The sequence below is a fragment of the Magnolia sinica genome, chromosome 2 (genome assembly GCF_029962835.1).
Source record: "Magnolia sinica isolate HGM2019 chromosome 2, MsV1, whole genome shotgun sequence".
Lineage (NCBI taxonomy): Eukaryota > Viridiplantae > Streptophyta > Magnoliopsida > Magnoliales > Magnoliaceae > Magnolia > Magnolia sinica.
In genome coordinates, this window is record NC_080574.1 from 116,986,843 (window position 1) to 117,014,375 (window position 27,533).

The window sequence follows — 27,533 nt, forward strand, 5'->3', positions numbered from 1 at the left end:
ATTCCCATGCATTCATCATACTAAATGTTGTTAGGTTATGCTGAGGGTCAACCATTGTGCATATCATCATGTTATCCATGCATTTAAATAATTAACTCAGGAATTGTTTGCTTTATAATGTTATCATTACCTGAGTTGATTGAGTCAATAACATGTGTAACTTAGAACTAATGGAACCACTGAGTTAACTGCTCATTTCCACCTAGGACGGTGTTTTAAAACGCCAACTAGACGATATTATCAATATAAGTACTATCGAGATCTCAGTCGGGTCAGCTTACATCGGCTTGTATCACCGCCGTTCGTTTTGAATGATTGGGTCAAAACTGAAAACTTCACACTTTAATCATTTTAGGTATATATATTATGACTTGAACAATCCTCATTTGGACAGGCACCACTATTGGAATTATACATTTTAAATATTAGTCATCTATTTCTAGGCTTAGTTATATCTGCTTAACTTTTGATGCCGCTAATTTAAAACTACTCTGCTCTGTGAACATTAACTTGACTGTACGGGCATGTGGGAACTCACCCACGTGCATTTTTGCTACGTTCACACCCAAAAACTCAGGATTAGAGTATTTGTACTCGGGTGTCAATTTTCAGGGCGTGACAGGTCCTATTATATCTATCAATAGATGCATATGCCTCAATAATAGCTAAACTCAATTGTTCATTTTACTTTATGCATGCATAATATATGTACTTTTGATAAACAAAAAATAAAATATGATTTGTCAATTAAACCTTAATTTATTAGAATGTGTATGCAACCTTAATTTATGTACTCCCACTTACCCTAAGCATCTTTTGAAAGAAGATACAATAATTAACAAGGGTTTACAAACTCCTGATGATTATAAATCATCCTCATTTTAAGGAACTTTAACATATGATCTTTTGTCCATGTCTTAATTCAAAGGAATGCAATACTGCAACGTTTAACACCTGCCTTCGTAATAAACATTAAAATTTTGTTCCAATATATAATATCTCAAGCACCCACATTATACTCTTTCATACAACGACATTTATGCCATGAAATGATATTTGAGAATGGACTTCCCACTAACGAGGCATTCAGTATAGTCCAAACTTGTTTATCCTTACCAATTCCACCCGACTGGTGTTACTGCACATGAGTAAAAAAACTTATCACCTTATCTGTTGCCTATTTATTGATCCCAACTTATATTCACAATCTCTCCCATATAATTAATTTCTTGATTTCTATAAGGCTGGGTGCAAGTCTTAAACTGTCACAACACTCAAAATTGACTTCCAGTGTTCCCTCTTTAATCACACGATTAGAGAGCATATATCTTTTTTTTATAGAATATTTAAGGTTGCATATTTTAGGATTCTCTAGGATTCGAAAGAAATGTCTCACTTTTTTTTTTTTTTTTTTTTTTTATATTAAACTTTCTCATAGATTTCTAGCATGATATCCTGAATGTCATTATAGGTACAGGTAGCTCAAAAATAACAACACTTTTTTTCTAGACTAGAAATCTTTGTACATATCACTTTTAAGGGTTAAACATATATATGACTTTTAGTTTTATTCTTGACTGTAAATAAGGTTGTCATTATTCACCTCCACATTTCATGCACGATTATAGTATTAAAGCCTAAGCCAACATTTGAATTTAAAAGAAAATAAAAAATATATATTTTATTTTATCATAAAATAAGAAAATATTACAAAAGATTCAAATATAAAATAATTTCTATATATAAAAGAAAGCTATCAGTCTCAATTTTCTATTTGGAAGTCATCCCTTAAATACATAGCGCTCCACATCACTGGGTCTATGCCTCCTCAGATGCCACTATAAAAAAATTCAATATGTAAGTATTGGCCTAAAATTGGACCGTATCATGCCAACTATGTATCAATTAAAGCATAAGATACTTCTAGACAAGAATTTTTACCTTTTACTGTTTTCTATTTTTCCTGAGCTAGGCTTTATATCCATGACATTGTTTCTTTAAGTGACTCTCCTGATCACAAAAGTAGCAAAGTCTAATCAACTTATTTTTATCCCACGACTCTATTACATTGCTTGTCACCTTGCCTTTATCCTTATTCCCCGATCCCCTCTTTCTTTTCTTTGGGTTATTCCCTTAAAAGGAGTACATGAGATGGGCAATCTCTGGTTGTTTCCACCTAAGTCTCTTTTTCTTTTACACATTGTGTGATATCAATTCAGTCAAGGTCCATTTTTCCTCCTGGGTGTTGGAATTGACCTTAAAAGTGCTAAAACTAAAAGGAAGAGAGATTAGTACAAAATAGATTACTAGGTTTTCTAGAGTGTCTTTAACTTAGTTGCAAGATCAAAAATCTTTATGATATACTCCCTAATTTCATCATTATTATACTTTAAAGAGATAAATTTAGTAATATTAATTGTTATAATTCATGCCTAATTGGATTTAGTAAACATTTTTTTCAATTTTTTCGATGAATCCTTTCACATTGTCTTTCTCAAGTATACTCTCATGAAAAGACTTATGAATGAAATATCTGATAATCTTTATACTTGGCTTATTCACCCATTCACACCTTTTATATTTGGCAATATCACAAACATACTGGATCGGTGAGTTTTGGAGGTTGATACTTATATAGGGCTAAGTCTAATTCCATACAACAAAAAATAGTTTTTAATACCTCCTTATATTTTGAGAAGTTGGTGTCGATAAGGGTAGGAATGCCTTGAAGTTGGGGGAGAATGAATCATATATTCATGACTGCATAATCACATTAGAAAAAACACCCCATTAAACCTTAAACAACAATAAAAGACACTTTATTGTATTGGACTTTATCTAATAAGTTAGGCAGTTGACTAAATTACCAAGGATGATAGGTCTAATCATCAAATCCTTGTGTGAAACCTAGTGCATGATATTCGACCCCTTCCTTTGGACTGATATCACAACACACAAGTAGTCTTCATAACATGAGACTAGCTGGATGTCAATAACATAAGTCCAAAATAATCCAACACCTTTGTGCCAAGATGGAACATTCAATCACAAGTTGTTAACACCATCCACCCCACTCCCATTTAACTCCAACTAAAAGATAAACTCCTTAGGGTCAAACATTGCATGTTGGAGACAATGTCATCTTATTGATCCTTAACGTATAACGCTTACATCATGCACTTTAATTTAGGATTCAATAGGCATCATTAGTCAGGACCACTTTGGTGGAACACATGGCTAAGGATATCCACTAATTCATACAAACTAGTATCCCACCTAATCCAATTGCCCCTAATGGATATTCTCAATGCCCCATAAATAAAGAGATGGATAAACCAGAGCATATCTGTGATTTTGTTGTTGTTTGTTTAGCCACTTTATTACACTTAGACCCTTAATTTTTTGGATAGGCGGGAGGCCCATAGATATATCCAAAACTCTTAGACTAGTATAGGTAAATTAGGCCTAAGTGACCACTATGAGTATTAATTTTACCCTAAAATAGGGATAATAAACATACTAAGCATTAGAATTCTTTTTAACTGTATACACACACTAATGGTGTTGATCATCTTTGGTAAACTTTATGTATAAATGGTGGATTAATCTAAATGACCCATAATGAAATATAATGTACAACGGAAATGTACCAAATCTTTTAGGCCATGAGCAGAGAACTGGATTAATTTAAACACCAAAAGACTCCACAATAGGCCTACTAATAGAAGAGCCCTATTAATGATACCATACACCAACAAGCCCGCTACACACTATAAATGTGAGCCTCCAACCATAGGGCTCTACTCTTATATGCTAAGAGTTCACTTAGCAAACTTAATGGTCATTTGAATGGAAACATATCATACAAGATAGGAAGGAAAGAAATGCTTGAATATACACTATAGATGCAAATATATGAATAAGCATATATGAGAATAACACATCTTTTCGTCAAAACTCAAAAGTCATGAGGCCAATTACCCAACTAGGTCTACTAGATGGCTAAGATTGATTCTAATAAATGACCCAACATAGACCCTAGATTTGGGTCAGATATATGATCCATCAATAAAGCTGATAAAGAATCATTAATCTCAATCCATCTACTTATAGTTGAATAACTTATGATTCAAACAACATATAATAATCACATAATCAATATATATTATGTTTGCAATTATCCAAAACATCGAGATTGAAATCATTTATTATTATAGACTTAAAAGAGAAAAAAGAGACTAGCAAAGCCATCTTCACAAAACAAATCTACATCAAGAATATAAGGATAATACAAGTAGGCTTTGCTAATGGGCCGGGCCTAGGTATGATGTAGATGCCATAGATAATGTTGTAGTCACCGCAAAAGATATCTCCATCAGGTGAGAGAACATGGAAATCCCATATGACCCAATATGTTTGACAAGTTGCAATATACGACAACCCAAACTCCATCTTCCCCTCCAGGACTTTGAAAAGGTACTTTGGGAACACCAATGGGCATTAAATTAAAGAAAATATAGGACGCTAGGTAGGCCCTACCATGAATGATATGTTGCTTGAAAATCAGGTTGGTCTAGACATCTAGTGGGTCATACTAGCATAATAAGACAAATAATGATAGATTTAAACTGACGATCAAATTTTAACCCTTTTACAATTACATCCATATGGTGGTGGTGGTCGCAGATCATTGTTGTCCAATGTAAGCATGTGAATGGGTCTTATATTGTGGACATATATTTCTCGTCAGACTACGTATGAACTAAACAACGAATGGGCCAGATGATCAAGGCCCAACACTCTGACCTAAAAAGCCATAAAGCCAAAACAAGTTATCTAAACACAATACACAAGCACATCTAGTTTCTCTTCTTTAAATAAATAAATAAATTAAAAAAAAGAAAAAAAAAAAAGAAGAGACCACAATCCAACAACGACGCTGCCACCACCATTTCTCCACTAGTCATGCTACACAATTTTTGATTGAATTCTAGCCAAGCACACTAAATTCCGACAATCACGAGGTCTATGATGGTGACCATAACAAGGTCAGCCAAAAAATAGAGAGAAATATTATAAAACTCGATTTTGACATTAAAGAACATTCAAAATACACACTGATAGATGCTGTTGTATCTCTAATACAAGGGATTTATAAGGCATACCCGAGTAAACCATTAATGCCAAGATGAAACTCCGCTGAAAAATTTAGTGTCAGTTCCTTTCTCGAGTCTTCCGCTCCTGATTACCACCGATCGATGGGACTTTCAAATCTTTTAGAATCAGTGAGAGGAGTGGGGACCAATGCTGATTTTATATCAACTGATGGGTGATCGAGAAGTCCGACCCATCATGGACTCTCCACGCAATCCATTTCTTCCACAACTCTTTGTGAGAGAGAGAGAGAGAGAGAGAGAGAGAGAGAGAGAGAGAGAGAGAGACCATTGCTAGTTACGACTCTTAGGGGTTGTTTGACACCATGGACTTGGGGGGATTTCAAATCCCTTAGTTGTTTGACACCATAAAGTAACTAGGGGTTTCAAATATAGGGGATTTCAAATCCCCTCTTTGAGGGGGTTTGAAATCCACTGTGAAAGCTTAGATTACATCTAAAATCCTTCCAAGAGTTGCATGTGTAACATGTGTGTCACTAGGCTATTACTCTATTGGGCACATGACCCACTAATGATATACCAAAACAATTAGATTATCAATTGCATCACTATAATTACTTTAATACGATGATCAATGTTGTCCAAACATTTTCCATGTAAATTAATGGTAAAAAATAGTTGGTTAGTCACTCGGACATGATCTTGTGCTTGTGGCCCATCTGAGAGTTGGAATTTCAACATTTTGGGGCAAAGCATATATTTTAACGGGCTTATTATAACTATTGCGTTAAACATTACATATAATTAAATATATTAAAGTTGATTTAATAATTAAATTCAAACCCTTGTAAATATACCATACATAGCTACTTTTGGACTAAAGTTGATTCCCAACTAAGGGTGCCAAACACAATAGGAGGATTTCAAATCCAGGGGGTTATGAATCTAGGGGGTTCCAAATCCACGCCTCAAAGCAGGCCTTAAGGAAAGGGTCATATGATACTTCAACTATCTATCAAAGTTTGTACACAACCCTCTTCTATGGGGCCCACCTGATGACCATCCAGATGATCCAAGCCATTCATAGCGTTGCCCACATCACTAATGCCACTGATTTCTTACATGCTATAGTTAGGGAATTCGTCATGGTTGCACAAATGTAAATGTCACTCCTTAAATTTGCTTAAAACTAAGGTTACAAAGTGTCACACAAAGGTAGGCTTATCTGTGTTGTTATTGTGCTTATCAAAAAAAAAAAAGTTCCTAGCTTGAAGACATCTGAAAATGCTCATGCAAACATTCATGTTTTACATTACATGGATTTGATTCAACTTGATATCCTCATCTCTTACCATCTCAATGCCTACTAGCTAATGTCTTAAAGCAACCAAATATAAGACTTTTATTAGGTGGACCACACATGAACAATAGTTCGGATGATCTAACTATTCAATCAATTCAGATACATAATGAGATAGTGCGCATAGACTACGTTATATATCTACAATACTTCACTTGCATGTGGACTCTATCTAGTGTGGAGACTCCTTAGAGAATAGTTGTAATTGGTTGAGCGACTCCAAACCCCCCTTCTATGAATACATGTCTTGCTTTCCACACCCACACATATAGAAAATTCAAGTCCCATTTAAAAGGGCTTTTAGAAGGGTGAAAGATATGGAAAGCTAAGCTCATCGATTCACATCCAAATAATTTATTGTTGTTAAGGTATGCATTTAAGATTCAATTATTCAATTTTATGATCATTATAATTGATGCGTAGACAATTCCATATTCCACAATATAGTTTTACACTAAATTGATCACATAATGGCATTTTTGGCAAGTTTCCAGTGGCCCACTTATCAAACATCCAATCCTCTATGGGATCCTTTGAATTTGGTAAATCCATAAACTTGTCAAATTCCTAGATTTTCTTTGGATTTAGATTTAGCAAATCCCAAAGTTGCTCGAATCAAACTACAAACCTATAGAAAGTGGATTGTGTCCTACCCGCTTGGACATTAATCAACCCAGCCAAGGGCTCCTGGGTCCACCATGATGTATAGAGAACTGCTTCAGTAATAAATGGTGTGGATCAAACCCATACAACATAATTTATTGCGTCTATAACTGTTAAAATGCAGAACGTCTACCATTGAGTCATGCATCAAGACCCCACCACCAAGACCCACTAATGAGATTGAATTCAGGTGTCACCACCTCAACACGCTCTCAGCTTCGCTAATCTATGCCAAAAAATGCTACATTTCACTATAACAAAATTTAAAAAAGGACCCATGTCATTTTCCTACAAATTAACTTAAAACACTCTTTACATTTTGTAGGTAAGCCAAACCATTGGACTTGATGGGAAGGTAACGCATGGTACAACTCCCTTAGATGTTGGTGACTTTTCATCTCATTCCCAGACACGTCCATCATCATCATTTAATAATTTAAAAAAAAATAAAAAAATAATCAACATAATTTATTTTACACCTTAGAGGAGAATTTTTTATTTTTTTATTTTTTTAAAATTAATTTTCTAAACAAGGCCATCTATCTACCAAAAAATCCAACCGTTATTTTCTTCCAAAATATCTTAACAATCCTTATAAAAAGACGACTGGTGAACAAAAATGCTTGCGTGACTTTTGTACAAACAGAGAAGGTGTTACGTTCGCCTGACGTGACGGACCGACTTCAAGTCGATGATATCGATGTTGGTACTAGACCTAAAAATTAGGCAAATGCAACACTTGGGTGGGCCACACCGTGGAAAACAGTTGACATGAAAAGTCCCATCATTAAAACCGTCCAAATTTCATGTGGGGTCCACTGTAGTCTATATATGTCATTTGACCTACTAATATAAATGGATTTTCTGAAAATCAGGACAATACAGGACTCGTGAGGAACCCCACATGAATTTACACTGTTTACTGTAGTGTCGCTGGAAGCGGATTGGCCACCACCTAACGTGGGTTGTACGACGGCTAAAAGGAGATCAAAATTACATGGGCCTCATAATGATGTATTTATTATATCCACACCGGTAATCCATTTGGAGAGATTATTTTAGATTATTAGTCAAAAAATGAATCATATCCAAATCTCAAATGGGCCACACCACATATAGCAGCTAAGATAATGATTTTCACCATTAAAACATTTCGTAGGCCCACCTTAACGTTTATTTTCCATCCAATATGTTCATAAGGTCACAAAGACCTGGATGAAGAGAAAAAACAAAACATCTTATTGATCCAAAACTTCTGTGACCTCAAAAGGGTTTCAATGGTAGACATTCAATCTCCCACTTCTGTTTTCAGCGTGGTCCACTTGATCTTTAGATCTGTCTTATTTTTCGGCTCAATGCTTATGAAGAGCTCTCCAAATGGATGGACGGTTTGGATATAACAAATACCTCATAATGGGACCCACAGAACATGCTGATGTTAATACACCAGCCATATAGCTGATGTATGGTACACCAGCCAATCCGCTTCCAGTGTGGCTCACCTAACATCTGGATTTGAATTCACGGTGAAAATACGGAGATGCAGATGATGGACAGGGTAGATCTGTTGCCTTTTTTGTCCTGCGTCAAATGAGCGCAGGTACAGTCAGGATAGTGCAGTCTCTTGTGAAAAGTATTGAAACCAATCAGCTTATTCGGTGGGCCATACCTATGAGTCAAGTTGGACCGTCTGACGGTGTGGCCCATCTAATGAGAGGACCCCTTTATCTTTTGCTGGGTGATTTTCATGGCCGGGCCCACCGTTTGAATGCTACTCATGAGGTGCACAAGTGCCATCTTGGTGACTCAGCTACTTATATGTTGCTGTGTGGGCTCCACCATGACGTATGTGTTTTATCCAAGCTGTCTATCTATTTTTTCAGTTTATTTTAAGGCATGAGCCTAAAAATGAGATTGATGCAAATCTCAGGTGGACGACACCATAGGAAATAGTGGTGATTAAACGTTGACCATTAAAAACTTCACGTAGGCTATAGAAGTTTAGGATCAAGCTGATGTTTATGTTTTCCCTTCGTCCACCATTTTTTTTTTTTTTTTTCCTGACATAATCAACAGGTTGGATGGCAAATAAATATTACAGTGGGCTCTGTGGAAGTGTTTAATGATAGAATTTTAATTACCATTGTTTTCATGTAGTGTGGTCCACTTGACTTTGTATCTGTCTCATTTTTCCGGTTCTTACCCTTAAAATAAAATAATGATCCAAAATGATTAGAGGGTGTGGATAAAACATATAAATCATTTTGAGACTCAAAGAGGCACCTTCCAGTAGCGAGGTCGCTGCTGGTAGTGTCAGAATGCAATCCGCATCCCGCCACCTCTATCCAGTGATGCTGACCGATTATTCTGACCGTGATAGAATGCATTCACGTGAAGGCCTACAATCTATGGTTCAGATGAATCGGGCCCACATGCGGAAGCATGCACGAGCCTGGCCCATGAGCTCAAGACATGAGTCGAACCTGAACCACCTCGGGCCTGATAGGGCCCATCAGCAAATTACTAAGCTCACCAAATGCAGGATAGTCAGGCCCGGATGCAGGAAACGGCACCTCAAGGCTCAGCTCAACCGGGCCAGGCCAGCAGGTCACCTGCTACCAGATGAACGAAATAGATCTCACGCACGTGACCATCATGGGCACGAGCGGGTAGAAGCGAGATAGGCGAGGCGAGTCGCGCAAATACGAGTGTGGGAGTGGTTCCGTATTTCCAAAGGACAAAAGTATCCCTGTCTACCGCACGTTACCTCATGTCCCATCCGTGTATTTTGCTTTCGTAGCAGACGTGAGATACGTGGCAAGATCCGACAGGCCTGCCCAATCATTACGTGGCAGCCTAAGCGACGGACACGCACTAACGCTAGGACGCTGACAGCCATGGGCAAGCCAAGTGGGCCCCACATCAGACAGCCATTTCAGTCCCTCTTTGCTCCCCTTACCTATTAAAACCGAAGAAAGTCTGAGCGCGCTAGGTCTAGTGCACACGCCTCAGCACGCGGAAAAGAGGTGTACACGTATGTGAAATCGGATCCGTTCTTCAGGCGATCATCACTGTGGATACGCCACTTACAAAAGAGCGGGTAAATACCACCTTCAGGTGGGCCAGACGAACGGTCAAGAAAAATTGACAAACGATGCTTAAACGATGATGACATGGGCCTGATTAGACGTAGTGTGGATGACCTGATCAGAAATGTGGTAACATCTACCACGTGTCAGTTGATCACACGTGCAAAGTACAGGTAAGCGAGTGGACACGTGTCTCAATCAAACTGCAGCTTACATCCCAGGGATAAAAAATGAAGCGACTCTGTTGCAGGCGAATCCGTACGGATGGTGATATGTAGTGGAGGAAGCAGCAGTCGATAAGTGGGCCCACTTAAGAGCCAATTATTACAGATCGCACGAACGTGTGTGGGTCCCACCTGCGGGACCCACCCCGGCTCGGCGCCGTCAGCCCCACCTCTCTCTCACATCTCTCTCTACGATGGAATAAAAGGGAGAAAAAAGAGGAAATCTGTTTTGGTTTGTTGGTCCCTTTAGAAAGAAGGAGGGTTTCTCAGCTCATCTCTGTCGCTCTCTCTCCAAACGCTTGCAATTCTGCTCCAATCTCTTGAATTTCAGAAAATCAGGTTCCGCTTCTGCTCTCCCTCTCTCTCTCTCTCTCTCTCTGTCTCTCTCTCTCTCTCTCTCTCTCCCCTTTCATGACCTTTTCTTTTTCGATTTCTTTTTTTTTTTTTTTTTTCCCTTTTTCTTTTCCTTTTGTTATTTCAGTTCTTTTTCTAGATCTCTGTTCAGCTCTTGTGGGTTTTCTTCGAATTTCTTTCTTTGGATTGCGTTTGGTTTAACTGCTTCTCTTTCTATCTTGGGGTGGTTCTCTTTTAAGGGGAATATATATATATATATATATATATATATATATATATATATATATTTTGTTGTTGTTTGGAATTGATATTTACAAATTCCCTCATTGGTTTCTTCACACCCATTTTTCTCACTTTGGGGGTTGAAATAGTACGAAAGTGTACTATTTCAACTCCCAAAATGGGGAAATGGGTGTAAGCAAGTATATGAGTGGAGTGTAAATAGGCTCCTTTCATCAAACGAGAAGCATATCGATCCATTTTGAATGATAGCTGAAAGAAAAAAAAATAAAAAAATGAAAGAACAAAAATGATTATTCTGTCGTGTTAATTTCATTAGTTTTATGAATTTTTCTTAATTTGGTTACTGTTTTGTTCTTCAAGTCGGAGTCTGCCGAAAGTATTTGATAATTGTGGTGGCTGCCTTTTGTGTACAAGTCTTTTTTTGGTTTTAAATTGTGAATCGTTTCAAATTCAGCTGTGGAAGTTGTTCTGTTTTCATTGTATCGATCTCTCTCCATGTGTGCTTACATGCATGTTTAAGGTATGGATTTCTTGGTGATGATTGATAGATCATGTGTAGGTTCAGGGTATTGATTTCTTTGTGACGATTCATAGATCATGTGTGGGTTCAAGGTGTGGATTTCTTGATGATGATTGATAGGTCATGCATGGGTTCAATCTCCTATGGCTGAGATTAGTTATCTTCTCCCTCATAAGATTGGATGACTTGAAGTAACAGTGTTGCTTTGAGATTAGCAAGTAGTAAGGGCTTGTTTGGAATTACTACCAATCAACATTTATGGCATGGTTTATGCGAAACCCATTGATTCCCGACATTTATGCGAAACGACCCCCATCTGTCCACCGTGAAAAGATCGAATACCCAAATGGGCCCGAAAGAAGTGAGGTAGGAAGACCCACTGGTTTTTGAGTTCAGAAGGTGTTTGTCTCTAGTTAGTGACTCATTTACCTACCTGGTCATTCCTTCTCTTGTGTGACACCCTATTTGAATTGAAGTGTGTTGTAAGGGCTGGGGTGTTGTTTTAGTCTGAGTTGCAGAAATTTTCTAGTGAGTTTAAGTCCAAAGAAGGCATGAGTATGTCCTCTCCTCATTGATAGTTTCATAATATCAAGAACATATATAGAAACTGGTAGTAGGATTAGTGTTTTAAATTTGCAAAACAAACAATGAGATTGGTCTGATTATTTATACCCATGACTTTTCATCATCATCATCTCATCCTTTCTCCTAGCATTTTGTGGTTGGCTTTTAAATGGTTCATCGGCAGAAATTTTATGATCAGCTGCTCACCAATAATCAACCTTCCTCTACTATGTGGGCTCTTGGAGCTTACCATGGTAGAGGTTCACATTGAATCATTGACATCCCAACATAGCTCCCCCTAGTCAAGGACTGAAAGTCAACTTTGGTGTACTGTATCACCACGGAAATAAGGTCATACTGCCCCATATTAGGCCGTTTTGTGCCAATATGTTCTGATATAGGATAGCTGTATTGTTCATGGAAGAAATTGGTTTGTATCGGGTGATACACTCATGCAAAACCCAAAAGCTACTTGAGTTAGCGTACCAACCAGTGACTTAAATATTGGTATCGATGCATGTATCGCACCCTTGTGATGTGGAAACATATCGGTATTGCATGTATAATAGAATGTATTGCCATTTTTGGAAAACACTGGGAAACATTTTGAATTTTTCAAAAAAACTTTAGGGGATGTTTAAAAAAGATATTATCGCACACTTAGAACCCAAAAGATCATAAAAAAACAAGTAAACATATTAAGTTTCCTTTTATAGGGTCCTAAACCATGCGTTGACATAAGTGATGCAATTATATCCAAAATGAGTTCTTTGAATGTATATAATATTTCTATAATTTTTATTTTTTTATTTTTTTAATGATGACAGTGTCCCCGCCCCTTCCGCCCCTTTTTAGGGAGAGACTAATCCATGTGGATGCATGCAATTACCTAAAAACCACGTGCATTAGGTAAAGCATGGGGAGGAGAATCGAACTTGCGTATATGGGGAGCAAACCCATGACGGTAGCCATTCGCCCAAACCCCAGGCAGGTTGTAATATTTCTATAATGCATATAATTTATCAGCACATTTTAATGTATTAATTAGTTGTACTAAATCTGTCCTACAATATACGCTGCATTTATTTTAAAAAATATATTTTTAAATTATTTTTATAGGAATTTAATTAAATTTATTTTTGAAAATAAATAAATGAGTTCGCGTGCTAAACACCTTAGGGCTATGGGCAAGGTTTATTGCGGATCTGTTGGTAGATTAGAGTAGATAGATGTTCTTAGAACTTGTGTCTGATTAAAACATAAGGTTGTGGGAAAGTAACGCAACTCCACCTCTTGATCCACAAAACACAATGAAATTGCAATAATACAACCATAATAATCTCAATTCTTCCAATTGATTAGTCCATCTCTAGGTGCGCTGATTTTTCTCCAGTCAATCTAATAGTCTGTATTGAAATAAGAAAATAACAGTAAATAATGATAAATATCCACAATATGTCCTAGGGAGTCACACCAAAAGGTTCTAGAAGAATCATTCTTGTAGGGCCTTGAATCCCTTCCCAGGAGACAAAGAAACTCAAAAGTTAATTAATAAAAAAGGTCTCATCATCATCATTGTCGTCATAATCATAATATCTCTATAATAAACCCATTTGTATGTATATATAGCCAAGTCGTAAAGTCTCCTACCAAAAAAATGAAAGAAGCCTATTGTTGGACTGCATGAATTGGTCACCCATTTTGTCTCAATTTGTTAAATAATTATAATATCCACAAAAGCCCTAGGGAGTCGTGCCAAAAGGTTCTAGAAGAATCATTCTTGTAGGGCCTTGAATCCCTTCTCAGGAGACAATTTAATTCATAAAAGGGTCTCATCATCATCATTGTGTCGTAGTCATAATATCTCTAGAATGAACCCATTTGTATGGATTTATAGCCAAGTTGTATAATCTCCTACCAAAAATGAAAGAAGCCTACTGTTGGACCACATGAATTGATCACCCACTTTGTCTCAATTTGTGATAAAGAAGCTAGCCAAATAAATACTTGAAGCCAGAATGCATAAAACTCTCATTTACCAACTGTATACGGTATATAAAGAAATCATATGGTTGTGTAGAGGTCCAAAAATGGCAAGTGACCGATTTCTTTTTGGGCCCAAAAGAGCATCCAGTTGGACCTGTGGGCCTGATGGTCTGACCAGATAGTTTTTCTTGCTAGTAGATTTACTCAGTGGGCCCCACAGATTGATTGTACTGTTGGATGGACCATTCAGTTGGAGAAATTAAAGAATGTCATGGAGGTTGGATGGACTGTCAGATGGGCCACCCTATATGTTAATTAAAGAGTGTGTGGAAGAAATTGGAGGGAGACTTGTTCTAATATTTTCTTTCTATAGGAATCTCATGTACTAGATTGGCATGTTGGAAACAATTTGGGTTCTATCAGTGGATGGTGAATTCTCCACTAGGAAATCTTCTGTAAGCTGCTTGTCCCAGATTCTTTAGAGAAGGCCCCGTGTTGTGAAGCTTGTAATCCCTTTCTTCCCCAATGAGTAGCAATTTTATGTTGGACGTGAGGACATAAGATACAATTTTAATTTTGGATCATCTTAAAAATTGTAACTTTTGCCTTTCTAACATTTATTCTGTGTTGGAGGGAGGAAGAGTCCGTCACCCTCGTTTCATTCCTTTTGGTCTTCTTCTTCAATCTTCTCGGAGTATCCTTGGTGTTGCCTAAATTAGTTGTGGAGCTGGTAGGAGGTTGGTTTGTTGGTGTAGTTAAACAAAGAGGAAGGTTGTTCTGGAGTTTAGTTTCTGTTTCCATAATGTGGATTCCATGGAAAGAGAGGAACAATTGGATCTTCAATAATTCGTGATCTTCGGAGAAAGTGGACATGCAGGGGTTTCTTTCTCATTCACTCTAATTTTACGAGGAACATTTGCCCTTTTTTCTTCAACCTTTTCGGTTTCTTGGTTGTTATGCAAATTAGTTTCTAACTTGGTAGAAGGTTGGTTTGCTGGTATAGTTTAACTTGGTTCTGGGTTCACCTTCTGTTGCCATAATGTCAATTCCATTGAAAGAGTGGAAAAATTGCATCTTCAGTAACTCATCATCTTCAGAGGATAGGGCAAGGGGAAAGGCCGAAGATACTTTTATTGAGTTGGTGCCTAGTATATGAGAAAATTAAGGGTGCCTCAATTGCAGATTTTTAAAGAGATTTGAAACCATCAATTGAGGTGGGTAGATGTCTACCAAAAAAGTCAGCTATGTGAGGTTGAGAATCCTATATTTCCTCACAAAAAACTTGGTATAGGATTTCTGGTTTGAGAAAGGATTGATGCTCTGTCAGGATGTGACCTTTCATACACTTGCACACCACTATTGTACCCTTGCCACATATTCATGTTAATCCAGACCATCCAAATCCTGGGACGTAGTATAGGTCGACTGAAGACCTAAACTTGGGTGTAACCTCCACTTAATGGACACGTTTTCCATTGAATATGGATTGTGGATCTTTTTTATTTTAACCATCTGTCTGATGGCCACCAACCAGATGCTATGATCATCTGTTGATCTTGTTTTCAAGGAGGAAAAACTGGATGTGTTCAAGGAACTTATTGTCATTTTGATTGAATTGTTTATAGCCGGTGTGGGGTAGGAATGAGGATCCTAAGGTGTGGAAGTGGATGTGTTAGATGGATGAAGAATTGGCACACCATCTTTTCCTCACTGCTTGGCCACAAGATATATTTGGGGTTGCTTCTAATGCTCCTTGGTGTTGATTGGGTTTTCCAGAGGAGATTGGGGGATTTCAAAGTTGATGTTGGGTCCCTTATAATAAGGGAGGGAGGATTTTGTGGTTCATGATTCCCTTTGCTTTATGTTGGGAGGTGTGGAAGTAGATGAATAGTTGCACACTTAAGAATAAGTCATTGATGGTTGATAAGGTCATTGAAATGATCAAGTCTAATGTTCACTAATGTGCCTCTATGTCATGCCAAGTTTCGTGGGTGATGTGAAAAATATTCTTAAAGATGCCTTTTGGTGGCTTGAAGCTTGATGATGACTTCCTTGAAAATTAAAAGCAATTGGAAAATTTGCTGACTAGGGTTGGGAAATTGAACTTTGATGGTTCCTCACATGTCATGTCAGCCCCAGGTGGCATGGGAAGAATGCTTAGGGATGATAGAGGCAATGCAGATTAATCCCTTTCTGGTCCTTGTGCCCGGGTGGACCAGTCTTGTGGGAGGCTCTTGCTCTTAGGGAATGGCTATATGTGAGAGAGTTTTGTGGTGCCATGATTGTTGAGGAGATTTTAAAAATATGATTTCTTCGGACTCATCCAATCTGTCGGGGCCATGATTGCTGGGTGAAAGACTATTGCATAGACCATTTGATGAGGTACTGATTATTGTCCCAGATGAACATTTTGTCTGTGAACTGGCAATCAGATGGCTAATTCTTTCAGCAAGGGACGGTGAGAGCTAGGAAACTCATTTCCTCTTCATTGATTTGGTCTCCTCCACCTTGTTGTAGCCAACTCATCACTGCCTCAGCCTTGTACAGGCTATTCGAGGTCAATTCATTCTGTCAATGGATTCTTGGATTCCTTTAAAAATAAAAATAAAAAAAATCATCCCATGTAAAGCTATGTTCTTGAGTAAAAAAGGAGGTCTCACAAAATTTTGGCCAAATTTCTTGCTTTAAGATTAAGGAAGGTACTCCACATTATATGTTAAAAACATAGGAGGCTTTTTTATGGGAGACAAATCCTAGATGGGGCCCTTCCCTTGTTGCTCATGTTGTATTAATTCAAGGTATATAAATGGAAAAAAACGGAATTATCTGCAAGCTTGATGTGTAAAAAGCATATGATCATGTGACTTAGATGTTTATGGAATACATGCTGGGAAGGATGGTGTTTAAGTTGAAATAGAGGTGCTGGTTGGAGGAATGTGTCAAATATAATCACTTCTCAGTGTTAGTGAAAGGATTTCCCAAAGGTGTTTTCTTGGTAGTGCAAACCCTTTGTCCCCTCTTCTTTTTGTTGTGATCTCGTCTTTAGTATGCCAATGTAAGCAGCCACATAGAAGTTTCTTACTTGAGGAAGATAGTGAAATGTTTTAAAACCATGTTAGGTTCTTGTGGAAAAAAAGTGAAACCTTGGGATCTGGATAGGAGAGGAAGTAGTCGTGGAGCTAGCATGGGTCTTTCTATGCAAGGCGAGAAAGCTGCCATCCACTTATTTAGTGTTACCTCTATCTATGGGGAAGCCAAGAAATGGCTGTGGGATTTGAAGTAAATATTTATTTCTTAACTCTCACTAAAGCGGCATTAGTCAGACCGATTTATTTTATGTTGCTTTTGTAATGTTCAATGAGAATCATGACAGGCTAGAGAGGTTGCATATCTCTAGAGGGGATGAGAGGAAAAGCATAAAGTTCATCTTATGGCTTGGAAGAAAATTGCAAGCCTTATGCCATGTTGGGAAACCATGGATTCTATGCCAAACAATGGAAAAGGGTTTTCCTTTTATGTGATGATTTGTGTTGTTTGGATGGTGGATTCCACCTAGTGATCATTACACTCTTCCATAATTTGGAATCTTGGCACAAGAAACTAGGTGAGTATTGTGAGAGGAATGTGAGATTTCCATTTGCCGTCCAAAACAGGAATTCAAAACTGGAGTCCATGTTTATTTATTTATTTTTAAATGGAATCCTTGTTTTAATAGTTCTTATGGAAATCATCATTGTATAACTAGTGTTTTTTCTCTCTTCCCTTGGATTCCACATATCCAAACATGCCCTTAGATTCAAGGAGTGGGTATTAGAAAGCTTGAAGTTATGAGTCGAGCTTTGATGGGAAGAGGTATGGGGATGAAGAAGTTTTATGGAGACAAATCAATTCCCACAAATATGGTTTGAGGTAGGATCAAGGTTTTAAATACTGTATGATGGGTGTATCGGCCAGCTCACTGACTGATATGATATGGGCCCATATAGGCCGTATCAGCTGGATTTTTTTTTTTTGTCCAAAAAAAAAAAAAGTTGGAATACTTGAAGTCTATGCTTTCTTGGTCTTGGATATGTATTTGATAGTGTAACGGGCCATTCTCTGGTAAGGATGCTGTTTATCAAGAAGTCTATTTAAAGTTGAGTGACTCATTCTTTGACTCTTAAGGGTTGCTTGGATGCCCGTAAAGTTTTTATTTGTAAACACTTTACACCTGAAAAGAGTTTCAAGTGTAAACGGTTTACATGTTATTCCATTTGGCTTTTAACTGGTAATCTGTTTACAGGTAAACAGATTATGTGTTTGACTAACTTGTAAAATCTTCACAATGGATAAAGTAGGTATTCATACCATAGTGCTTGGACAGTAAAACCTTCCAAAATCTGCAAATCGCATTAGGACGACTTGATCTTTTTTGGAATCCCAAGTGAACATTAAAGTATGCACACACTAGATGGATTGGATGTCCTCCACCCATCACAGTGGGCCCCAAATGCAATCTGGAAGTTTTTAATGGTGAAAATCCCATCCTTCGTGTCGTCCATTTGATAATCAATGAGTTGTTTTTTTTAGGGCTGTAGGAAAGCATCAAAGGAAGCACATGATGGACAAATTGGATGTACCATACACATTACGGTGGGCCCCACATATCATGATTGTATATCAACCATTGTATTCTACTATTTATAATGACTTTTTAGCTGTAAAAACTTTACCATTAATCTGAAACATAGCTTTTTACCAGGTTTTAGATTACATGTAAAAGTTGTAATGTGTTTACAACATGCAAAGCCTTTACAGGCTAATACAGGTATCGAAACAGCCCCTGTAATCTGATTACCTGTAATGCCTTTACAACTTAAGAATTTTACAGGCATCCAAACAACCCTTTAGATTCATGATAATATAATATAATATAATATTGTGTTCAAATGTGTAATATACTCATCTAGGTATCTAACAGTTAACAAATAGCAAGTAGCATCTTTAATTCTTAATTTTGTATATACTAAATATTCTAAATTGCTAATGTCGTGGCTTGGCATGGGGTGGATGTTGGCATGGAGACGAAGGCTTCATGGAGGTTATGTTTGCTAGCGGGGCTTTGGGCGATATGGGAAGAAAGAAATGGTCGGTGTTTTTGTAATGTATCCCATAATGTTGATTGCGTGATAGGGAGCGTGTGGGGTTTTGTTTCTGAATGGGGCTTGTGTAATGGTGGAGTGAATTTATCCTAGTTGCCGTCATGATGAAGCAGGGTGTTTGTTTTGTTTTTTGGCTTTTGGTTTTTGGTTTTCGCCTGTGGTCCCTTGTATTCTTTGCCACCTTTTGGCACTTGTCTATAAATTTTTTGTTAGTTCTCTTTTTTAAAAAAGAAGCTAATGTAATCTATATAATTTCACAAATCACAATACAATTCACAAGACAAGATAGTAAGAGTGTAAGCCAGAAATACATATGGTCGTATACCCATTACTTAGTGATCAGTCTAAAGTCATATGTCTCATGCGCCTTCAAATCTACATGGATGCTCTAGGGGGTTCTGTCTCCATATCCGCACTGACAATACTGAGGATAAGTCAGTAAATGGTTGTTTGCTTTGGTTGGTTGCTGTGCTAGTGGCTGATAATAAGGATATGGGTTTGGGTGCAAGTGTGACCATAAACCATGTATATGCATCTGATAGCTAGGCTGAGACTGGTTGCCATAAACCTGTGTCTTTTGACTACTACCATGACTATGTTCTCCACCCATGTTGCCGACTATCCTCCTTAATTGATGAACACATCTTTGTCATCTAGATCTCTGTGCATGGCGTATGATGTCATCATGGGAATAAGGATATGTGCTAGGTATAACTGTCTCACCACCAATTGCATCTGCGTCATCTCCACCACCACCGGATCGGCAATCCTCTTATTTGGTGGAGCATTGATATTATTACCTGCCTTCATGTCTTTAGCAATCATCCCAGGCAATGTTGTTAAATGCGACTGCATATTCGCATATGCGAATTCCCACATGCATATCGCATATGCTAAATGTGCGAGGATATGCGATCGCATACAACATATGCGATCGTATATCTGCCAACTGTTGGCACATTATTATTATTATTATTATTATTTGTTTTTTTTGCAAAAAAATAAAAATAAAAATAAAAATAAAAAATAAATTGAACTTTAGCAAGCTGTGTAACTTGTAACTGTAAGTTGTGTAACTACATTGTTGAATGTAACTTAGTGTTAGTGTAACTAAGTTGTAACTTGTAACTTGTAAGTAGTGTTAGTGTTAATGTTAGTGTTAGTGTGTAAATAATAAACATTAAGATGTAACTTCAAAATTGTATTTGTACAATACATAAGGTATTGATTGTTTTGTTACTTAACTATATTGTTGAATGTTGAATTTGATGTACTTCATTCATTTTTCTCACTAGTCACAAACTAATTATATATATGTAAAATTACTATATTAGTTATCTATTAACTTAGGGAAGTTTCTCCTAAGTTCTTATATTTTTCTACATTTTTTTTTTTCAATTTTCCCCTTATTTTTTTTTCGTCTTTTAAAATTTTCAAAATAAATAAATAAATAAATAAAAATATGTGATTGCATATGTGATTGTGCGATTGCATAGAACCGCATATGCAGTTTGATAACATTGATCCCAGGACAACCTTGAGGGTTGCGGGTAGTTTGACGCTGATTTGATCCTCACGGTCTTCTTTGATTTTCGTCACCCTTTATTCCAGCCAGAGTAGAAGTGTACCATCTTTGACAAACTATGTAGTCCTAGTTGATTGGATAACATTAGCCTTTTTTATTTTTTTGCTTTGATTCGCTACCCTCTTTGTATTCCTTAATCTTAATTTGACATTGTAGAACCTCATAAAAAAAATTGACATTGTAGTGTGTGTAGACCAACTTCTCTAATCTATGAGCCTTTAGTTTGTTTCTTTGCATCGTATAAATGATGGATAAACAACTCCCATTGCTTCAGCAGCTGAAGAATGAAGAGGTACGGCTAACAACTTTTACTGCAATTGATTTGAGGGCCTTTTCACTTTCTCCATGATTGACCCACCAATCAAATACATAAAAACAAATAAAAATATGATCAATACAGTTTCTCATTCCGAATCTATAAAATCATAATTTCGATTAAATCACACATCGCAGTATACTAGGCCTTCTAATTCCTTAAGGAGTTTATCTAAAAGACTCGCGATATAACTAGGAAGATGTTTCAAATACCACACACGAGTCACTGGACATGCCATTTTGATGTATCCCATTTGATATCTTTGTATATGAGAATTGACAAATTCGACTCCACATTGTTCACAAAATTTCAGGTCTTCTTTTTCATCTACGATCACTCGATAATTTCCACACACACAAATTCCACTTTTTATATCAGTATACAATATACAGGAGACGGGAATATAATTTGCACCAAAAGAATAGTTTACTTTCCATGTTCTAAAATTGACTTAGAAGGAAATTACAAAAGAAACAAAAGGGTTATGAGGGCCAAACTGCAGTACACCCCAATAACAACATGCGAGTCACACCCCAACCCAATCTTAACTTTACCCAATTCACTATAAAAAGAGTCTCCGAAAAACACCTTCCTTTGCCGGGGAGTTAGCCTCGTGTTTGCTTCTCTATTGATATGGGAGAAAGAGATTCGTATGAGTCTCCAAGACCCTATCTTCTGAAAAAAGTCTCTAAACAAAACCAGATTTGCATATGACCATGGGCAATGGCCAGATGTAGTGCACCTAATGGCATTTGCAGAATCACTTTCCATTATGAGCGACACAATATGATGGTTTACTACGGACTTAATGCCTTAAAGCATGGCTACTACTTCAAAAAAATTTTAAATCCTGATGAGCCCAAGAACGGTGCTATACATATCATCGTCATCGTCGTCATCATCTAAGCCTTATCACAACTAATTGGGGCAAGGACCATATCCTTTAGTTAAACCAGGTCATCAAGTCCTTTTCCTATTACCTCCAACCTTGTCCTTTTGAGGCTTCCCCTTGCTCTTTTTTATACCCTTCAACTTGAACCAACTCACTCCTAATTGGTGTGGTTTGGTCTCGTTGCACATGTTCAAACCATCTAAGTATACTTTTCCTCAATTTATTAACCCATTGATGCTACTCATAAGTTCCCCTGAACACATTCATTTCTAATTCTATCCTTCCTCTTCTTTCCACTCAACCATCTCAACATCCTCATTTCAACTACATATCCTATGGACATGTTGTTCCTTGATTGCTCAACATTTTGCCCCATAAATCACGTATGGTCTTATAGCTATCCTATAAAATCTCTCCTTTAGTTTGACTGGTATGCTACAATCACACAAAACTCTAGAGGAGAATCTCCATTTCATCCACATTACTCTAATTCTATGAGCAACATCCTTCTTATTTTCTCTGCTCTCATGAATTATTGACTGAAGATATTGAAAATGGTCATTTTGGGGTACTTTGATTTATCAATCTTGACTAATTTCTTGTTTTCACTCCTATTGTTACTAAAATTTCATTCAATATACTCTATTTTAGTTGGGCTGATTTTAAAACCTTTAGGTTCCAAAACATCCATCCATAGTTCTAGCTTTCTGTTTACCCTCCCTTGTCTTGCAAATCTAATTTGCAAACAACATACACCATATGATTCCTGTAAATGCCTCGTTAACTCATCAATGACCAATGCAAAAAAGATGCATGCTAATGCTGACCCCTAGTGTAAGCCTACAATAATTGGAAAATCACTTCTCTCCACTAGTGTTCCTTGCATTTGTTACCACTCTCTCATATGCATCCTTAGTCACGTCATTATATTATCTTGGGACTCCTTTCTCAACACCCACTAGATTATTTCTCTAGGGACTCTCTTATACTTTCTCTAGGTCAATAAAGACTCTGGGGATCCTAGATCCTTTCTCCGCTTGTATTTTTCCATCAGCTGTCTAAGTTGCTGTTCGACAAACTGAAAAATAAGCTTTGAAAATTAAGTTAGGTGCTGAATTGTAACTTTTGGATAATTTGAGGGATATTTTAGTCAAAAAGTGAAAAGAAATTTTAATGCACCACCACTTTTAGCATTCAACCTTCATCATTAAGTGAAGGGAGGGGAGCTGGAAAAAGACCTATATTTTCAGTGAAAATTAATTGAAGCACTTAATAATCTGGATTTGCCAAACGATATGAATCGTATAAGTGCTGAAAATAAGTTTTATCAAACGACACCTAAGTAAGAAAATAGCTTTAGTGGTTGACCTTGCATAAATCCAAACTGATTTTCTGACATTTAGTGAAGGGAGGGGAGCTGAAAAAAGACTCATATTTTCAGTGAAAATTAATTGAAGCACTTAATAATCTGGATTTGCCAAAATGATATGAATCGTATAAGTGCTGAAAAAAAGTTTTATCAAATGACACCTAAGTAGGAAAATAGCTTTAGTGGTTGACCTTGTATAAATCCAAACTGATTTTCTGACACATTCTTCTCGGTGCTTAATCTTTTGGTCAATCACTCTCCTAAAGTTTCATAGCATGAATCTTAAGTTTAATTCCATGATCGCTTGTGCAGCTTTTATTCTTACAAATAGGTACCACAATACTTTTCCTCCATTTGTTTGGCATTTTCTTTGATCTTATGATCTTGTTAAACATCCTTGTCAACTAAAATAAACGAAGATATTTTGTGCACTTCTATACCTCTATTGATGTACCATATGGTCCTAGGGCACCATTTTTGTCTCCATCTTTTTCAAAGCTTCTTTCACTTTAGGTACCCTAATCCTATGAAGGTGTCTATTGTCTTTGGCCTCATTTCAGTTTATGTTTCCTTCTATCCATCCATAATCTCTCAAAGTGGTTGTCATTTAACAAGTTTTGGAAATAGCTTCTCCACCTTTCGTTGGTCTCATCGTCCTTAACTAGTACCCGTTGGTCATTGCTCTTAATGCACCTAACATGATTTGGGTCTTTACCCTTCCTCTCTCTCATTTTTGTAAGTTTGAAGACATCTTTCTCACCTTTTCCTGTCTTTAATCTATTGTACAAATCATCATATGCCTTAAGTTATCCTCATTTACTACTTTTTTGGGTTTTTTTTTTTTTTTTTTTTTTTTTTTGTGCATTTCTAAGTTCTTCAAAATTTGTCTCATTTCTAATCCCTTTTCAGGCCTTGAAATATTATCGTTTCTCACTAATAGCCTTTTGGACATCGTCATTCCACCAAGTTCCCTTATATGACTGGCTTTTCCCTTTGGAAACTACAAAATCTTTTCTCTCTACTTTCCGAATGCACTAAGCCAGCTCATTTCAACCTTCTTCAACATTTGATTTCCCTTCTTCCATCCATTTGTTACTAAGGCCCCGTTTGTTAAATCCGAAGTCTAAAGACCGAATCTGAAGTCTGAAGCCTGAATCTGAAATCTGAAGTAAAAAAACTTGTTTGATAATTATGGTTGAAGTCTGACAATTAAGTACTGAAATTGAAACAACCTGTTTGTTAACAAACATCTTAAATGTCTAAAATATGTTAATTTGACACATTTGCCCCTATCTCTCGTTTGGAAATGTTTTACATTATGAAGAAATTATTTTTTATTAAATGAAAATAAAATCATTATATTTAATTCAAATAAACTAAAATACTTTATAGAAAACTAAAATATCATTATTCATGAGGCACTCAATTCCTCTTAGCGGGAAGATTGTCACTATGTGTTGTGTGTAGCGTTGAGCACCAGTAGCAACAAAACCTTCAAATAAGGCCCACCTTGATAGTTCGATGTCTTATTTTTCGTCTCAAGCCTTAATATGAGCTCGCCAAATGGATGGATGGTTTGGATATAACACATACCTCATGATGGGACCCACAGAACTTACTGACATCAATACATCAGCTATATAGCTGGTGTGAGGTACACCAACCAATCCGCATTCTACTTGGACGCGGATTAGCTACTGATGATGTATGTGCTTTATGTACACCGTCCATTTATTTGGAGATTTAATTTTAGGTCATGAGTTAAAGAATGAGGCAGATCCAAATATGTAGCCCAAAAAAAAAAAAAAAAAAAAAAAAAACAGTGGGGAGATTGATGCCTACCGTTAAAACCTTCCTAATGCTCACCGTGATTTTTATTTGAAATCCAATCTGTTCACATGTTAGCACAAACATGAAAGAAGGGAAAAAAACAAATATTAGCTTGATCAAAAAATTTTGTGGCCTATATAAGGTTTTAATGGTGGATGTCTGTCACACCCCAAACTCGGAAACCGGGCTCACAGGTTTCTCGATCGCCGAATCCGGCGTTGACAGCCTCCGTAGTACCCCATTCTCGACTTCCAGCACCCATACGCCAAATTCCGATCCTGAGATCCTACAATGAGGATTTTCAGTGTGATTTTTTTTTTTGTAGAGGAGCATAACCACAAGCATAACCAAGTCACAAACGACAACATCACCACATATCCACTATAATAAAAGAACTTTAGTGTACAATACATAAAGGGGGAATACAAGACAAATATTAAGGCTCCAGAAGCTCAGCCGCACGCTCCTTCCTCAACTCGACTGCGTCCTAGCGTCACCTGCACGCAACGATCATGCATAAGCTTATAGAAAGCTTAGAGGGTGGTGTAAGTGGGTGCGCAAGATAAGTGCCAAGTATGCAATATCAGAGTAATGCTGAAACATACTGGTAAATCCATGAATGCTATCAGCCGTGCCAAGGCTATGCAATGCAAAGCCTACATGGTCAATGTTATATGTGAGATACAACTCAAACATACTAATCCTCATCCGAATCCACATATCAATACAACTCAACTCTGGAATATCATTGGGGTCTACTACACTCTACACCAGATCGCTACCCACTGGACGCGCAACCATGCAAGTGGAAGAGACCACACTATCCGCCTGGCCAGTAGTCGGCCAATATCTACCCGGCACATCGATAGCGGACCCATTTATGAGCTATTCAAATTCAGCCTAGCTACGCCCCCTACCCTCGGGCGGATAAGGTCACATCTCCTTCCAACCGACCACGACACAGTGGGAGACGCAACCTAACGGTATACGACCCTCATGCGCTCATGTATTCACTCGGTCACGATGTTGGAGCAACCTCCTGATACCGTAAGGGTTTAGGGACTTCCACCCAGGGACACCCTTGCGCCCCAGTGCTAGAACCAAAATATTTCCGGTATCCAATCCTGCCATCCGTGATATGCCTGCAGAGGCCACAACCCTGATGTTATTAGGGCGTACAGTGATCATATCACACAATGCAAGATGCATGAGTCATACTATCTATTCATACATCAATCCTGCGTGTACTGCGCACTCATGTGGGGTAACTCCATCTATCAGGGAGTCTCATAAACAATTTGCCCAATGGCATATGCTATGATCAGTCGCTCCTCATATCAAGCATACATATGATGCACATGGGCATGTTTCATGATGCTATGCTAGCACAAACTTAGTGTGTCCTACTAGACTAAGTACACTAGCATGATTATCAAATATAGCAGGCGATGATCGGCCTTAACTGGTATGTCACTTACAACAGTAGGGGCTGAACGATATGCCCTATTAGACATATAGAAGTCTATATGGAATGGTCCATGTTAAACTATCATAACCTACTCTAGGTACTAGCATATCATATGTCCTAAGGCGGGGTCCACTGAAAGGACAGTGGGTTTAACCCATGCATTAAGGTAGTTTCCACATAGTGGATATACCAAATCTGATACCACGTATTCTTCCGTCTACGGTGAGGGGTGATGATGTACTAAACAATGGTTATAACAATTCTGATACCACATATTCTTCCGTCTACGGCAAGGGATAATGATGTACTAATGTCAAGGATGGACTTCACACTTGTCTCAACAAGGAGATGGACAGTGTGGATGATATGTACATGTCACGAGGTCCTAGCAAATGGGGTTCAAGGTTAAGATACATCTCTCATGGGGAGTGAAGTGGGTATACAACAAGGTGAGTTCACAGGGTGAGCTAACTGGGTGAACAATTGGGCTTCCTCAATCTCTTATCATGAATAAACTGGGCTTCCTTATGGGGCCCGTTACATACACAAAGTGGGCTTGGTGGAGTTCATACATCTAGGACGATGTGTCCTTTTAAGCGGATTGGGTAGCTCGTTCAACACCTAATTGGGCCTTAGGTATGGTCACTGAACTTGGGTAAAACATGTATCTAGGTGGGACACATTGCTATGGAGGGCCCGGTATGAACATAATGTGGGCTCCAAGGTTTAGACAATCCTACGGGGCATGGTGGGAAGGTACTAGCATCAATGGGGGGCCAACGGTTTGGGTTAGCCCAATAAGAGAATGTGGTTAC

The 27,533-nt window shown here is 37.6% G+C and overlaps 1 protein-coding gene across 3 annotated transcripts in view; it reads left to right on the forward strand.

Annotated features, from left to right (window-relative positions):
* The first annotated feature begins 10,546 nt into the window (after window positions 1-10,546).
* Window positions 10,547-27,533, forward strand: part of LOC131237452 (uncharacterized) — a 36,742-nt gene continuing 19,755 nt past the window's right edge. Inside the window, exon 1 of one of the 3 annotated variants that reach the window (XR_009167246.1) lies at window positions 10,547-10,789. The gene's annotated coding sequence lies outside the window, so the exon portion shown is untranslated. The remainder of the gene's footprint in view (window positions 10,790-27,533) is intronic. The other 2 variants (XM_058235220.1, XM_058235219.1) reach the window with 2 other exon arrangements.